This window comes from Gallus gallus, chromosome W, assembly GCF_016699485.2.
Source record: "Gallus gallus isolate bGalGal1 chromosome W, bGalGal1.mat.broiler.GRCg7b, whole genome shotgun sequence".
Lineage (NCBI taxonomy): Eukaryota > Metazoa > Chordata > Aves > Galliformes > Phasianidae > Gallus > Gallus gallus.
The window spans coordinates 4,893,173-4,909,841 of NC_052571.1; the positions used below are offsets into that span (position 1 = coordinate 4,893,173).

Sequence of the window (16,669 nt, forward strand, 5' to 3'; positions counted from 1 at the left end):
CCTGTAGTGCGCCTTTCTCCCTTCCCCTCCCTCCCTGCACCGTTGCACCCTTTCTCCCTTCCTATCCTCCCTCTCTGCTCCCTGTCCCGCCCCTTCCTCCCCTGCTCTCACTCCCTGCCAGCTCCCTGTCGCACCCCTTTCACCCTTCCTCTCGCTTCCTCCAGGCTGCCTGTCGAACCTCTTTCTCCCTATCACCCTATCTCCCAGCTCCCTGTAGTGCCTCTTTTTCCCCTCCCCTCCCTCACTCCAGGTTCCTTATCATGCCTCTTACTTCTTTCCACTTCCCCTCATGCGGCTCCCTGTCAATCCCCTTTCTCCCTACATCTCCGTCCCTCCCAGCTCGCTGTCACACCCCTTTCACCCTATTTCTCCCTCCCTCCCAGCTCCCTGTTTCCCCCCTTTCTCCCATCCTCTCCTCCCTCCCGGCTCCCTGTTGTGCCCATTTCTCCCATTTTCCCCACCTCTCCCTCACTACTGGCTCTCAGTCACACTCCTTTCTCTCCTACTGCCTTCATCTCCCTCCCTCCCGACTCCCTGTCACATCCCATTCTTCCCTCCTCTCCCTCCCTTCTGGCTCCCTGTCACACCTATTTCTACCTTTCTCTTCACCTCTCTCTCACTCCTGTCTCTTTGTTGCACCCCTTTCTCCCTACATCACTCTCCCTTCCAGCTCGCTGTCACGCCCCTTTCACCCTTCCTCTCCCTCCCTTCCAGCTCCCTGTCACACTCCTTCCTCCCTTTCTCCCTAACTATCCTTCACTCCTGGCTCTCTGTCGCACCCCTTTATACCTTCCTCTCCCTCCCTCTCAGCCCCCTGTCATGCCCCTTTCTCCATTCCTCAATTCCCTCCCTCACGCCTCCCTGTCACATCCCTTCCATCCTTCCTCTCACTCCCTCCTGTGCCCATTTCTCCCTTTCTCTCCTTCACACCTGGCTCCCTCCCGTACCCATTTCTCCCTTTCTCCCTATCTCTCCTTCACACCTGGCTCCCTCCCGCGCCCATTTCTCCCTTTCTCCCAACCTCTCCCCCATACCTGGCTCTCTGCTGTGCCCCTTTCTCCATTTCTCACTACCTCTCCCACTATCCCAGCTCCCTGTCGTGCCCCTTCCTCCCTTCCTCTCCCTCCCTCCCAGCTCCATGTTGCACCCCTTTCTCCCTTTCTCCCTAACCCTCCCTCCCTCCCTCCCGGCTCCCTGTCGCGCTCCTTTCTCATTTCCTCTCCCTCCCTCCCAGCTCCCTGTCACGCTCCTTTCTCATTTCCTCTCTCTCCCTCCCGGCTCCCTCTCAAGCCTCTTTCTCCCTTCCTCTCCACCCTCCCAGTAACCTATCACACTTCTTCCACCCCTCATCTACCTCCCTCACAGCTCTCTGTCACACCCCTTCCTTCCTTCTACTCACTCCCTACCACCTCCCTCCCGCGTCCATTTCTCCCTTTCTCCCAACCTCTCCCTCACACCTGGCTCTCTGCCACGCCTCTTTCTCCCTTCCTCTCCCTCCCTCCCAGCTCCCTATCGCGCACCGTTCTCACTTCCTTCAGGCTCTATGTCACACCCCATTCTCCCTTTCTCCCTACCTCTCCCTCCCTTCCGGCTTTGTCGCATCCCTTTCTCCCTTCCTTTTCCTTCTTCCCAGCTCCGTGTTGCACATCTTTCTCCCTATATCCCTCCCTCCTGGATCTGCTGCACCCTTTTCTCCCTACCTCTCCCTCCCTCCTGGATCTCTGTCACACCCTTTTCTCCCTTCCTCTCCCTCCCTCCAGGTTCCCTTTCGTACTCCTTGTTCCCTCTTCCCCCTCCCTCCCGGCTCTCTGTCACACCTCTTTCTTCCTTCAACCCTACCTCTTCCTCCCTCTCGAATCTCTGTTGTGCTCCTTCATCCCTTTCCCCCAACAACTCCCTCACTCCCAGCTGTCCATTGCGCCCCTTTCTCCCTACCTCCCCTCCCGTCTGGTTCTCTGTTGCACCCCTTTCTTGCTTTCTCCCTACCTCTCCCTCCCTCCTGGCTCTCTGTCACGCCACTTTCTCCCTACCTCTTCCTCTCTCCCAGGTCTCTGTTGCACCCCTTTCTGCCTTCATCCCTACCTCTCTCTCCCTCCTGTCTCTCCGTCGTGCTCCTTTCTCCCTACCTCTCCCTCTCTCCCAGCTCACTGTCAGGCCCCTTTCTCCCATTCTCCCTATTTCTCCCTCATTCCCAGCTTCCTGTTGCACACCTTTTTCCCTGTCTCCCTACATCTCCCTCCCTCCCAGCTTCCTATCGTGCCCCTTTCTTCCTTCATCCCTACCTCTCCCTCCATCCTGTCTCTATCGCACCCCATTCTCCCTATATCTCCCTCTCACGTCTCTTCGTCATACCCCTTTGTCATGGTTTTGTAATTTTGCTATTGGTATTCCACATCATAACATCATGGACAAAAGAGAAGAAGAACTACGTTTCCTAGAGGACCTCATGGTCAGAGAAGGAAGATACATCAAAGAAGATATGTCATCTGGTTCCGTGCGGTCTTCTTTCACTTTCGCTTGCTGCCAGGGAGAGGAGTGGGTGTGCTTCCAAGCTGTGCGCCCTCATCAAGTAGGGCTTTCGGTTTCGGAAACTATCTCCCTCTCTCTCTCTCGCTCTTTTGCTCTCTCTCTCTTATTTCATTTGATTTATTATCCTTACTTTCAATTAGATTGTATTATATCGTGTCATCTTGCATTCCAACATCGTAGTTAGTAAAATAAGTTCTTCTTAGATCGTTGCCACTGCTCTGTTTTTTTTCGGGAAGCCAGGGGGCCCGCGAGCCTACTGCCCCCCTGTCATGGGCACAGATTTATCTAGATAACTCTGTGACAGATTTTTGGTGGAGAATGCGGGCAATCTGAAGCTTTTAACGTTGGTAGGAAAAAAGGATTTCTTTAAGCCAGAGACTGCGAGACTACAAGGCATTGCTGGTGTGACCTTCATAGATTAGATTATAGCCTGGGCAGTCCGCCAAACTCCGGACACTGTACCGAGTGGTTTCCTTTTGGTTTTTTTTTCTCTCTCCCCTCCCTTTAGCAGTTACCAGCTATGAGCTTGCTCTTTATTGTCAGAGCACTGTATAAGGGATTAAAAGCTATCATGTTCCTTGCCAGTTACTGGCCTATAATTAACATCATGATTTCTTGCTGTGGAATTGTGTTCATATACAACCAAATAAGGGCACTGATGGAGGCACCTGCCTGGTGGCTTTATGCAATGTTGTATAATTTGAATTTTGAGACTTTCAAACCGGTTTCCCGGTTTTCCTCCCAGTTTGTCGCACGTTTTTCGAATACTGAGCTAGTGCTCATACTTGTGTGCATGTTATCAGTGTCCTTGAATGTATTCCTCTCCATTCGTGCTAAGTGGAAGAAGTCTCCTCCAAGACCAGAGAATGCTGACTGGCAGGGAATATGGAGAGGTTTAGGAAGAATCTTAGAAGCGTGGGGACCCGCAATGTCATGGGATTTCATTCTTGAACATCTGCGGGATCCTGAGAAACTAAGCCAGCATTTGAGTCAGGGATGGTGCGGCTTATTTGGGGCTTGGCTTGTGCCTACCACGCTCTGTATAGTACTATTCTGGAGAGAGAGAGTTACCGAGCGGAGGTGCAAGCCAAAGGGGGAAATCTTCAAGTCAAACCTGATCAGTCACAACAGACACCAGTAACAGTGTCAGTAACTCCTGTGGAAGGCAAGAAATGGAAGTGGGTGTCCTCGCGTCTAGAACGAAAAAAAGAAGCAGCAGCAGAGGAGGAGGTAGAGGAAGATCCAGGCGAGAGGACTTCCTCAGAACCAAGAAAGGCAAAAGCAAAAACCAAGAGGCATGAAGAGGAGAGCGATGAAGAGGAGATCTCTATTACTGTTCGTCAACCTCTCAAGATGACTGAAATCCAAAGCTCAAGAAAGGAGTTTACACGGTGTCCGAATGCAACTCTTGTCACCTGGTTGCTTCGCTGTTGGGATGGTGGGACCAGTAGCTTGTCTCTAGATGGTAATGAAGCCCGCCAACTAGGAGACATTGCCAGAGACAAATCTATTGACAGAGGAATTAGTAGATGTTTGGATGGAGCTGCAACCCTCTGGCACCGAATATTAATAGCTGTGAGGGAAAGGTATTCCTACAAAGACAGTCTGAAGCCTGTGATGAAAACGTGGGATACAATTGAAAAAGGTATCCAGAACTTGAGGGAAATAGCCCTGGTGGAAATGTTATATGACTCTAATTTTGCTCCTAATGATTCACGCCAAAACCATGATCCGGAGAGAGTGAGGACAATGCCTGACATATGGCAAAAACTTACAAGAGCAGCACCAGAAAGATACGCCCCCACACTAGTAGCCACATTCCACAGATACGAGGACCAACAGAGAAGACCCCTAGTTTTCAAATTGATTCTTACACTCCAAAACTATGAACAACATCTACCCCCAACTCACGTTTACATTTCAGCCATCTCAGAGTTAGCAAACAGACTGGGTGAAGTACAAGAGCAGGTGTCTCTATTGATTAATCGTGATGAACCTGTAATAGTATCAGAAACGTTTGACGAAGATCAGGATAAGCAAAGGGGCCTAATGAAATAACTGATCAAACTAATGAAAATCCAATTAATTAAAGAGGATGGATCCCCTCCCTCACCTGTATCATCAAAAATCTCAGCTATTGAAGGCAAACGCTTTCCTGCTCGAGTGAGAAACAACAGTAGGACTGCATCACGTATTGCCTTGTGGTGTTACCTCTGTGACCATGGAGAAGACATGAGGAAGTGGCATGACCAAGATACTCCTGTACAGCGAGCACGGATGAGAGAATTACAGAATAGACCAACCACCAGTGTAGTTGCTCCAGTTACCACAGGTAATGAATAGAGGGGCCCTGCCCTTAGTCAGGGGAGGGAGAGGGATAACAGTTTACTGGACTGTGTGGATCCGATGGCTTGGCACATCAGAACCACAGAAATATAAGGCACTGGTGGATACCTGCTGAGGGATGGCTCCACAGCCAAGGGGTCATGGGTCTCTTGAACAGTTGTACGAGCAGAACAGGCCTAACAATTGGCAGGAGATACAGATGGAAAAGTACTAGCTCGTTATAATGGCTGTGAGCTCGGGTTCTATGCGCACAACCCAGGCTATGAGACCTTGAAGCTGTCAAAGCAGGAAGACAAACTGAGGCTTCAGTTAAGATAAGGGGGTAGCTAGCCTGGGAAGAGATTAAGACAGTGGAATGGTATGAAAACATGCACAACTAATAGTATTCTTAGGCAGGGGGCTTTTCGCTATGCTTCAACCAATTACACGCTGACGCGCGTTCGCCACAATCTATATATGTGTGTAAGTAACGGATAATAAACGGAGACTCTGATGCACTCATATTGGGTCATGTCATCACTCCCCACGTGGCTCGGCCAGCGAACGGACTAGATTCCGGTTTCGAACCCTTGGGGGTCCGCAACATCTGGTGCCCGAACAGGGACCCGAGAAACCGGGATTGAAGGTTAGGATGTTCATGTAGCATGATTCGGACCAAAAAGCACCAACGTCGCAGTGGCGAGTTGGGGGGCAGCATTGCCTAGACCGTTGGAGAGGGGTCTGCTCGGGATCCGGAGGGCTCTATTTGGCACTGCGTGCAGCGGTGAGACGCGGAACGCACAATACAACGCAGAGCGCTGGGACGTGGAGCGCACGGCGCAGAGTGGTGGGACGTGGAGCGCACAGCGGTTAGACGTGGAACGTATGGCGGTTAGATGCGGAACGTACGGATTGCAGTGCACCATGGAAAGAGAGGTAGCCCTAAATCTTTTACAACGCTTCTTAGAGAAGCGAGGGGTAGAATCGGGCATCGTTAAACAGATGCCGGGGTTGATAGCCTATGGTAAGGCGGATGGAATGTTTGTTCATTCCGAGGAGTTTTTTGAGGAGGAGGCATGGCGCAAATTTGGGGACACCCTTTGGCATAAGGTGATAGACGAGGATAAGGGTGCAAAGAAATTAATGAAAGCATGGAGAGAGGTGATAAATTGCATAAAGAAGCATAAGGTGGAGAAACAGGTAGCGGCCACAGCGTCGTGACACCTGGCAGGGCTCCCTGAGGACGCCGGACAGATAAAACCTGGCTGTGATTATGTCCCAATACCTCCATCCAGCGCTTCTGTCCCAGTTCGAACTAGTGGACTTCAGGAGGTGGGGGAGTCAGCGAATCCCAGTGTACCCCCCTTAGGTAGTTTGGGAGATGAAAGTGGGGACGAGGCTCCTGACCTGTACCCACCCAACCCGGCAGGGGGTGACGGAAATGGGAGTGAGGATTCTAGGCAAGCTAAGGGCTCTTATCTTATGAAATGTAGTAAGGACCCCAGTCTCAATAGGCAAGCGGCAGCAAAGGTAACTACGCCCCAACCCATCCCCAGCCAGCCACGCCCCTCTCGACTCGATTGGGCGATGGGGGAGGGGGATATGGCAATGGTTGAGGCAGTAATGCAGGCGTTTCCCGTCCGGTACGAGCAGGAGGGGGAAGGGGGTCTCCGAGGGGGCTATCTGCCACTTGGGTGGAAGTTGTTGCCACAACTGCGGGCCACGGTCAATGACAGTGGACTGCATGGGGAGCCTATGAAACAGATCTTGAACTATATTTGGGGCAGCAGTGTACTTGTCCCAGAGGACATTAAAGTGATAGTGCGCATGATTATGAGCCAGTCAGAACAACTACTATGGCAAGCCCACTGGCAGCGGTTGTGTGAGATTAGCTCCAATACTCCTCGAGCTGAAGGGAACCCTTTGTTTGGCATAACTGTACAACAACTAATGGGCATGGGGCCGTTTGCTACCCCAGACATGCAGGTTCACCTTGGACCTGATGTCTGCCTTGAGGGTATGCGGACAGCTCGACAGGCATTGGAGATGGTCAAGACATCCTCCCCGACCCCATCCTATATGTCTATAAAACAAGGGAGGGAGGAAACTTTTGCGAGTTTTATAGATAAGGTGACAGAAGCCATAAACAGGGCATGTGTCCCAGACTGGATGAGAGCTGCACTGCTTCGTCAGTGTGCAATGGAAAACTGTAACAGCTCTACTAGATCCATCCTAATTACTCTCCCCATTGATGCTACTATCAAAATGATGCTAGAGCGCGTGAGTAGAGTACCAGCAGGGCCGCAGGCACTTTTAGTGGAAGCGGTACAAGAATTGGGAAGTAAGTTGGCAGAAGCCCAGACCCAGGCTTTTGCTGCTTTAGCATCATTTGTGGGGGGAGGAGTGCCAAAAGGTGCACGGCCACGAAGGAATCAGGGACTGAGTTGCTTTCACTGTGGGAAGGAGGGGCATTGGAGAAGGGATTGTAGGGCAAAAGTTTGGTGCGAAAACTGCAACTCCACGAACCACAATATGCTAGCATGCCGCTCGTCGGGAAACTCCGGGATGAGCGCGAAGAGCCGCCGTGCACAGACAACAATGGTGGCTCCAGTCGTATCCCCCGCAAATGGGACACCGTCAAACCACTCACCGCCAGCAGCAGTCAGCCACAAGCCACCACCAGAGTCTTCAAACTATGGCCCGCCACGAGGGGGAAGCCTCGGCTTGGACCTGGCAACCGCAACAGATGTAACAGTAATTGACCAAAAAACAGTCCAGGTCCCTACTATGGCCACAGGACCAATGATAATCGACGGAGCACTGGTAGGATGTTTGCTATTGGGACGTTCCTCTACAGGCCTTAATGGAGTGACTGTTCTTCTAGGACTCATTGATGCGGACTTTACGGGGTTATCCAAATTGTCATTCAAACACTGTTTCCCCCTGTACATATTCCCACCGGATCGCGGATTGCTCAGCGTATACCGCTACCAGCATTAACTCAGAGCCTGCAACCGGAATCTGACATGACCAGGGAAAACAAGGGCTTTGGCTCCACAGGAGGCCTAGTAGTGCTTACAGTGCTCATGAAACAGCGACCGGTGGTCACTATCAGTCTCTACTCCGCCGGCCTTCAGCGTGACATTCGTGCTCCGCTTGACACCGGCGCAGACATCACTATTGTGGCACAGCATTGTTGGCCACAGTCCTGGCCCCTTAAACGCGTGGACAAAGGAGTAGAAGGGGTAGGGGGAGCTGTTGTGGTATCAAGAAGTGTACGACCGATTCAAATCTTCATCGACGGTCATTATGCCCTTACCAACTGGGGTACAAGCCCTGGTGGGCCAAGATGTTTTGGATCAACTCGGGATAGTATTGACCACGCGAGACTCGGGTTTTCGCTAGCGGCCTCTGTGTGGGTTTTCCTGATTCATCTCACAGGGATAACTGATAAACCTGTATGGATCGAGCAGTGGCCGCTGAAGAAGGAAAACCTGGACAATGTTATCAAGCTAGTGGCCGAACAATTGCAGAAAGGTCACATACAACCATCTACCAGCCCTTGGAATACACCTATATTCGTAATTAAAAAGAAATCAGGGAAATACAGACTCTTGCATGATTTGCGAGCGGTTAACGCTCAAATGCAACCTATGGGAGCCCTGCAGCCTGGACTCCCGAATCCAGCCATGATCCCAGGAAAATTGGCACCTCCTCATAGTGGATTTGAAGGACTGTTTCTTCACAATAAAGATTCACCCAAAAGATACATCGCATTTTGCTTTCACAATGCCCGTCATGAATAATGGTGCCCCCGCAGCGCAGTCTGGATGGACAGCTCTCCCCCGGGGCACAAAGAACAGCCCTACCCTTTGTCAACTGTTTGTAGAGCACTGCCCTTGAACCCATACACAAGGCCTGGTCCCACGCGGTGATTTACCACTACATGGATGATATCCTGATTGCTCAGTCATGACCTTTTACAACGGAACAGGAATTGTATCTCGTAACGGACTCTCCAGAGCAAGGGACTAGTGATAGCTCTGGAGAAGGTGCAGTGTGAGCCCCTATGGAAATATCTCGGATGGGTGATCACACAATCGCATGTTCAGCCGCAAAAGCTTATGCTGCACACGGACATTCAGACACTTAATGATGCTCAAAAATTGTTGGGGGATCTGCAGTAGCTACGGCCCGATGTTGGTCCTCTCGAACTATGATCTCAACTCACTGCGCCCTCTTCTTAAAGGTACCGATCCTGCTGCTCGCGTTTCGGTATCTCCTGAACAACGACAGATCATTGAGCGCCTCGCGCAAACTGTTGTGGAATGGTCTGTTGATCGACAGTGACCCGTCGCTCCCCATCGACTATCATCCGTGCTCCTTGGGTGAATGCAACTGCTGGCTGCACTGACACAGCACAGAAAGAAAAAGGGGGAGCAGACGGACATTAGGGAGCTGGAATGGCTATTCACAACCCTACAGCCAAGGACCACAATACAGCAAACTGATTGATAATTTGGCAGAACTGGTGTGTAAGGGGCGCAAATGAGTACTCAGCATTGCAGGGGAAGAACACTGGAATGATATATCTACCCATAAAACACTACGGACTTGGACTGGTACATACAGAACTCGACTGAGTTGGCATCTAGCCTTCTCAGCTCGGGAGCTAATTTGGAAGTACGCCCTCTTGCATCACCAGTTCTTAAGTGGATGACTCAAGCGGACGGTGGATAGTGATACCAAAAGCTAAGTAGGGCTCCAGCTGCAAAATGCAATCACAGTTTTCACTGGATGCAGGACGAAAGTCACGAAAAGCGATGGCGACGTGGTGTGAGGATCAGCAATGGCAACACAGGTTCTTACATGCTCCGCTCATTTTCGTAGCGGAAAAACGGTGCGAAATTGGGGACTGTATGTGGGACCGAGTCCTTCAGGGCAAGGCGAAGGATGCTACAGCCCTAGGTTCTACCTGGCGAATCAGTGATTAATATGCTTAAGACTATGAGAGTGGAGGCGAAAGTGGCTGCTGCTGCTACTCAAGTTATAGCCACTCCTGCAGAGACAGTGTCCTCTAATTTCCCCGAGAGCTGCTCTCGGATTTACAATCTCTTTAGAGGACCAACAGCGGCGGGAGCCTGACTGCTGATCTGCCAACCTCCGAGCCTCCTCCCCCCGCTAATGGTTAGCGGGGACGAGGAGTCTGACTCAGAGGCGAACTTATTCCCCCCTGAACGTCATCAAGTTTCTACAACAACGCCAGGACAACCTTTCTGTACCTGGGGGGAAGGTGTGCTGTTGCCTACTCCTTGACGACCGTATGACCCGCCGCTGAACTACCAGCCGCAGCCTCCAGCTGCCAGAGTCCAGACCACCCTCCCCCCACAGCAGCTTCTACTACACGGACTGGGATGTTTCGATGAACTGATTGCTGGACTAATGTATCTAGCAGTGGCAAATTTACTTATCAAAATGTTGGTGATTACTGTGGCACCAATACATCAAAAAGACAGGGTTTGGGTGCCTATGATAAAAGGTAACAACACGACTATATGGTGCAATGGCTCTGCGAAAGCATTGCCTCCGGACATCTTTTTTATCTGTGGAAACAGAGCGTGGCAGGGCATCCCCAGCCAGGTGATAGGTGGACACTGTTATTTAGGAAAATTAACTATGCTTGCTCCTACGTTTGTGCAGTTTTGAAACATTAGTCTCTCTAACTGCTCTGACCGCATGAAACGTGCTCTGTTAACCCCTGAATGTAGCGATAACACTGAGCTTTTGAGCTTTTATCGCTTGCTGCAAGGGTTGCAATTTTTTTTTCTTTTTTTTTTTTTTTTGAACAGCTTCTGGTTGATCAAAACAGCTTACGTCATACCATGCTAGAAAAACACGCTACCATAGACTTTCTGTTATTAGCTCAAGGTCACGGGATGGCTTAGTGGCCTTGTCAAGGAGGGCCTTCGTCTATTTATGTTGCTGGTGGTGGGAATCCTCATAATTTGTTCGGTTATTGCTGTTTATAAGAAAATGCTCTCGAAGGTTACCTCGGCTGTTTTGCTTGCGCAAGAAAACAACGGGGGAATTGTGGATAGACGACTGACCCAGGGAGGTCATGTTTTTCTCCCCCCGGGTCAGTGCGAGCAAAACAGCTGCTATGGATCACTGTCTCACACAGAACAATGATGGGAGTAGGCAAAAGGAATGTAGGAGCTGTGATAGAGACCTGCTGTGCCAGGTGCCGTGAGACAAGCTGCAAGCAACTGCAAGTTATGAGAACTGTGCCAGCGCTGCCTTCTGGTCCTCTGTCTCATTATACTGCATGCTAATGGACTTTCAGGAACGTAATGAAAATTTATCTGAATTCCTGTCAACTATTGATTATGTATTAGTTTGACCTATATCTATAGCACAATTTCTCCTGACGGTGTGCAAGTTAGGTGCAGTGATCCCCCTTGCACCATCAATAGACATCAATAGACACATGCCTGCTCTATATCCTTACCGGATATAGGGTCTGATTTCCGCAACTCAATTTTGCAACGAGAATGGATCCACTCTGTTCGGCTGTGGGATCGGTTGAGAGAGGGGACACCTTTGGCACACCCCAAGATTTCTTGGAAGGTCTCCCTTCCTCTACCCAATCACTGCAGGGACAGACAAGGACCATCCATAGGCAGATCAGATATGTGTATAGAAAAGGGGGGTGCCCGTAAGGCGTGAGGAGACGTCCTACGCAGGGTATGAAGGAGCGTGCCTGCTCCCCCCCCCCCCCCGAGGTACGTGAGCTCACAGGGTTACGTTGCCGGCTGGGGTAGGACTTGCAACTAATTGACTAATGTACTAGCGTTATTAAGATTCAAGCTAAAAGATGTCGTCAGCATTGTGGATTATGTATAAACCACGTTTTTTGTTCTAAATATCAGAGTGAGTGTGGTGTGAGTGAGACGCATTCCTTTCAGGGAATGAGTGTCAGCCTGTTTATCTAGTACTGTGTTCTGATTGCATGGAAGCGTGTAAAGGAAGGTGGACAGGCTTCTGTGAGATCTGTTCCCAAGTGTTTATAACTGAACAATATCACTATACGGTGTTAAGGGTTTGTGGAAACTTTGAGGGAATTAGGAATCAATAAGAATTTTGTAAACATCATGGGAGGCTCCCAGAAGAGAGTTGTGTTTCCACAGGATCTGGCCCATTATGGGCTCCCAGTAAATGAACTAAGTCAGCCCCAAACATCAACAACCCATCTCAACCTGACGACCACAACAGCGACTCCGGCAAGCAATAGCTGCATGGTGTGCAAGACATCATATACAGTGCTGTAACTCCTGAGCTGCGACTGGTATTCCCTTAGCAGATCACAGAAAACATCTCATCAGGAAGGCCTCTTGGACACTGGGAACTGGCAGGAGCAATTGGCGGTTATGAGAATCAGAAGTGCACTAATTGTGGGGGTCGGGTACAGTGACTGATCCAGAGTGGGGACTGTGGTATTTTATTCATCGGGATATTGAAACTGTAGTTAATACTGGTGTGCTGTGTAGTCTTTACTGTTAGTTTACTGACAAGGAATGCTTTGTAGAAGTGCGTAACAAATCTAGTGTATTCTTATAGATAGTGATTGATGTGCTGTTTTAACTTATCAGACCACAGTGATTCTGTACATAAACAATTGCAACGGCTGAAGGAGCATACTCAAAAGGTGCATACAAATAAGAATCAGCTTGATGACTGGCTAGGCAATCTATTTGGCGGCCTATCGTCATGGCTACTTGGGCTTGATAAGGAAGGCTTACGCTGGCTACTGACAATTATTACTCTTCTAATTGTACTTCATATTGCTTATAGTTGCATAATGCGCAGTGTGGAAAGGTTCACACAAGGTGTCATGCTCATACAAAAAGAAAAAGGGGGAATTGTTGCGGGATGGCTCCACAGCCAAGGGGTTCATGGGTCTCTTGAATAGTTGTACGAGCAGAACAGGCCTAACAATTGGCAGGAGATACAGATGGAAAAGTACTAGCTCGTTATAATGGCTGTGAGCTCAGGTTCTATGCGCACAACCCAGGCTATGAGACCTTGAAGCTGTCAAAGCAGGAAGACAAACTGAGGCTTCAGTTAAGATAAGGGGGTAGCTAGCCTGGGAAGAGATTAAGACAGTGGAATGGTATGAAAACATGCACAACTAATAGTATTCTTAGGCAGGGGGCTTTTCGCTATGCTTCAACCAATTACACACTGACGCGCGTTCACCATAATCTATATATATATGTGTAAGTAACGGATAATAAACGGAGACTCTGATGCACTCATACTGGGTCATGTCATCACTCCCCACGCGGCTCAGCCAGCGAACAGACTAGATTCCGGTTTCGAACCCTTGGGGGTCCGCAACAGATACCGGTGCACAGTGCACTCTAATGCTCTCGAATCATGAAAGGACAGAATCAGTCCATATTTCTGGAGTGACTGGGGGTTCTCAAGAACTGACTGTGTTGGTGGCCAAAATAAGCCTCACTGGTAGAGACTGACAAAAACACCCTATTGTGACTGGCCCAGGGGCTCCATGCATACTGGGTATTGATTACCTCAGAAGGGGGCATTTCAAGGATCCCAAGGGGTATCAATGGGCCTTTGGAATAGCTGCTGTAGATACAGACCACATTAAGCAGCTGTCTGTTTTGCTGGGCCTGTCAGAAGATCCGTCTGTTGTGGGGTTGCTGCAAGTAAATGAGCAACAGGTACCAATTGCCACAAAAGCAGTGCACAGACAGTAGTACTGAACCAACAGGGATTCCTTGCTCCCCATTCATAAGTTGATTCGTCAACTAGAGAGTCAAGGAGTGATCAGCAGAACCCACTCACCTTTTAACAGCCCCATATGGCCAGTGGAGAAAGGAGGCTGATGGTAGACTACTGTGGCCTGAATGAAGTCACACCCCCGCTGAGTGTTGCTGTGCCGGACATGCTAGAACTCCAATATGAATTGGAGTCAAAAGCAGCCAAGTGGTATGCCACCACTCACATTGCTAATGCCTTCTTTTCCATTCCTCTGGCCACAGAGTGCAGGCCGCAATTTCCTTCACCTGGAGGGGTGTTCAGCACACTTGAAACTGTTTGCCCCAGGGGTGGAAACAGCCCAACCGTTTGCCATGGGTTAATCCAAACTGTATTGGAACAGGGCAGTGCTCCTGAGCATCTGCAATACATTGATGATATTGTTGTGTGGGGCGATACAGCAGAGGATGTTTTTGAGAAAAGAGAGCAAATAATCCAAATTCTTCTGCAAGCTGGTTTTGCTATTAAGCGAAGCAAAGTGAAAGGACCTGCCCAGGAGATTCAGTTCCTAGGTATAAAGTGGCAAGATGGGCGCCCTCACATCCCAGCAGATGTGATCGACAAAATGACTGGCATGTCTCTGCCCATTAATAAGAAAGAGACACAATCTTTTCTGGGTGTACTGGGCTTCTGGAGAATGCATGTTCCAAACTATAGCCTCATTGTAAGCCCCCTGTATCAGGTGATGCAAGAGAAGAATGGTTTTGCATGGGGTCCTGAACAGCAGCAGGCTTTTGAGCAGATCAAACAGGAGATAGCCCGTGCTGTGGCCCTGGTGCCAGTACGGACGGGACAGGATGTAAAGAACATCCTCTACACTGCTGCTGGAGAGAATGGTTCCACCTGGAGTTTGTGGCAAAGAGCCTCAGGGGAGACCCGAGGCCGAGCCCTGGGATTCAGGAGTCGAGCATACAGGGGGTCTGAAGAGTGCTACACTCTGACTGAGAAGGAAATCTTAGCCGCGAATGAGGGGGTTAGGGCTTCTTCCCAAGTAGTCGGTACTGAGACGCAGCTCCTCCTGGCACCTCGATTGCCAGTGCTGAACTGGATGTTTAAAGGAAAGGTCCCCTCCACCCATCATGCTACTGATGCCACTTGGAGCAAGTGGATTGCGCTGATTACACAACGAGCTCGGATAGGGAACCTCGGTCGTCCAGGAATCTTAGAGGTGATCATGGACTGGCCTGAAGGTAAAAAGTTTGGAACATCACCAGGAGAGGAGGTATCACGTGCTAAAGAAGCCCCACCATACAATGAACTACCAGAAAATGAAAAGAAATATGTCCTGTTCACAGGTGGATCGTGTCGTATTGTGGGGAAGTATCGCAGATGGAAAGCTGCTGTGTGGAGCCCCAGACGACAAGCTGCAGTGGCCACTGAAGGAAAAGGAGAATCAAGCCAATTTGCAGAGGTAAAGGCTGTCCAATAAGCCTTAGATGTCGCTGAACGGGAGGGGTGGCCATTGCTTTATCTTTATACTGATTCATGGATGGCAGCGAATGCCTTATGGGCATGGTTACAGCAGTGGGAGCAAAATAACTGGCAACGAAGGTGTAAACCTATTTGGGCTGCTGAACTGTGGAAAGACATTGCTGCCCGAATAAAGAATACAGTTGTAAAGGTGCGTCACGTAGAAGCTCATGTGCCCAAGAGTCAGGCTACTGAAGAACAGCAAAACAACCATCAGGTAGATCGAGCTGCCAGAATTGAGGTGGCTCAAATAGACTTGGACTGGCAGAACAAAGGTGAATTATTTCAAGCTCGGTGGGCCCACGAGACCTCAGGCCATCAAGGAAGAGATGCAACATATAAGTGGGCTAGAGACCAAGGGGTGGCCTTAACTATGGATGCTATTGCACAAGTTATTCATGACTGTGAAACATGTGCCATAATTAAACAAGCCAAGAGGATGAAACCTCTCTGGGGGGAAAAACAATGGCAAAAGTATAAATATGGGCAGGTGTGGCAGGTTGATTTTATCACCTTGCCACAATCTTGCAATGGTAAGCATTATGTGCTCACCATGGTGGAAGCGACCACTGGGTGGCTTGAAACATATGCAGTACCCCATGCTACCGCCAGAAACACCATATTAGGTCTGGAGAAACAAGTTCTGTGGCGACATGGCACCCCAGAAAGAATTGAATCAGACAATGGGACTCATTTTAAAAATTCTCTTATAAATACTTGGGCCAAAGAACATGGCATTGAGTGGATTTATCATATCCCCTATCACGCACCAGCTTCTGGTAAAATTGAACGATACAGTGGGTTGTTAAAAACTATGCTGAAAGCAATGGGTGGTGGAACATTTAAGCACTGGGAGAAGCATCTGGCAGAAGCCACCAGGTTGGTCAACACCAGGGGATCTATCAATCGTGATGGTCCTACCAATCCAGCTCCCTACATACTGTAAAGGGAGATAAGGTTCCTGTAATACATGTAAAGAGCATGTTGGGAAAAGCAGTTTGGGCCCTTCCAGCCTCTGAAAAGGGCAAACCACTCAGTGGAACTGTTTTTGCCCAGGGACCTGGGTCCACTTGTTGGGAGATGCAGAAAGATGGGGATGTTCAATGTGTACCACAAGGGAATTTGATGTTGGGGGAATGCAGTCAGTAGCTCTATGCATATATATTAAGCATGATATAATGATGTAGAATAAGGGGTGGAATGTCATGGTTTTGTAATTTTGCTATTGGTATTCCACATCATAACACCATGGACAAAAGAGAAGAACTATGTATCCCAGAGGACCTCACAGTCAGAGAAGGAAGATACATCACGGAAGATACGTCATCTGGTTGCATGCAGTCTTTTTCACTTTCGCTTGCTGCCAGGGAGAGGAGTGGGTATGCATCAAGTAGGGCTTTCGGTTTCGGAAACTCTCTCTCACTCGCTCTCTTATTTCATTTGATTTATTACCCTTACTTCCAATTAGATTGTATTATATCGTGTCATCTTGCATTCCGACATC

The 16,669-nt window shown here is 49.5% G+C and overlaps 1 protein-coding gene across 7 annotated transcripts in view; it reads right to left on the minus strand.

Annotated features, from left to right (window-relative positions):
- Positions 1–16,669, minus strand: part of LOC426615 (mesoderm induction early response protein 3-like) — a 152,043-nt gene that overhangs the window by 118,086 nt on the left and 17,288 nt on the right. The window lies entirely within an intron of this gene.